The sequence below is a fragment of the Nannobrachium achirus genome, assembly GCF_963921795.1.
Source record: "Nannobrachium achirus genome assembly, chromosome: 2".
NCBI lineage: Eukaryota > Metazoa > Chordata > Actinopteri > Myctophiformes > Myctophidae > Nannobrachium > Nannobrachium achirus.
This window is the reverse complement of record NC_137811.1, coordinates 52,527,318-52,528,540: the sequence shown is the minus strand read 5'-3', so window position 1 is coordinate 52,528,540 and position 1,223 is coordinate 52,527,318.

Here is a 1,223-nt window from a genome sequence, read left to right as displayed (position 1 = left end):
CATGAACTTAGAAGTTGAATATCAGAGAGACGCATGCAGCGCGGCCTTTAGCAAGAACTTGTTCTACCTCATCATTGCTGCAGGTGACCCTTATTTTTCGTGGTTTGTCCACCTTTAGCGGTGAGTCTTTTTTATCTTCCTGCGGCCTATTTCAGGACTAAGATCTGGTGTAACTGTAAGACCGTATTTATTGAAAACATTTTGTCAGGTTCTTGAAACGAATCTGAATTATTACACCTGACTCTGAAAACTGCAAGAAGGGCAGTTATGAAGAAGGAAAAAATAACGTTTTTTTAATCACTAAATTAAATTACTGTTCAAATAGCCTTTGAATTGAAGGCCCAATTTAGTGTTATAAAACATTCGTAATAATTTCCTGAAGGACATAAAGTCTAAGTCATAAGAATAAATAAATAAAAGCGCAACACTTCACACAATTAATTTGTTGAGGCAAAACAAAATTCAGAACAATAGGCAGATGTTATCGATTATAATGAAGAAAACGTAAGACGTAAAATGAAAGCACATATACAATGTAGCCTAGTAGTAGCCTAGTAATAATAATAAGCTAATAATGTGATAATAATAACACATCAGTAAGATATGAATGGACATTTATTTCAGGCTTGCTGGTCTATCTTAATTCCATTTGACTCGAACGGTCGCTTGATTGAACGAAATATTTCTGTAAAATACGGAGGTAAAGCCATGCACGCAGAAAAAATAACTTGCGACCTTGATGTTCTTTATTAGACGATTAGTTTTCACACATAGCCTTTATAGAGATCGACTTTCGCTTTAAAAAGCCTTCAAATAAGCATGAAACGTCTCTTATAAGCGGCTAGTAGGCCTAATAATTCAAATGTCCTAATTCCCGGCATGCTGTAAATTATTGAACTGATTATCAGCTTGATTGGTAGGCCTACTGTCTGATAGAAAGCACACATTAACAATTATTCTGTTTTCAATTATTTTTACTCACTTAAAATGAATCCGTATAGCTTCAAAGGTCCTTTGGTTGGAATGAAACGTATTTTTGTGACAGATTTTATTACCATAATCACAAACATCTAAGGAACAAATATTACACGTCTTTATCTCGCAACGTGTTTGAATTGAAATAGTGGCATAATAGGTGGCCATAGTTCACACACTATTTTCTATAAACAGAATACTTTTTGATACCCTATATTACGGCAAATCTATAGCTGCAGCTATGTGCT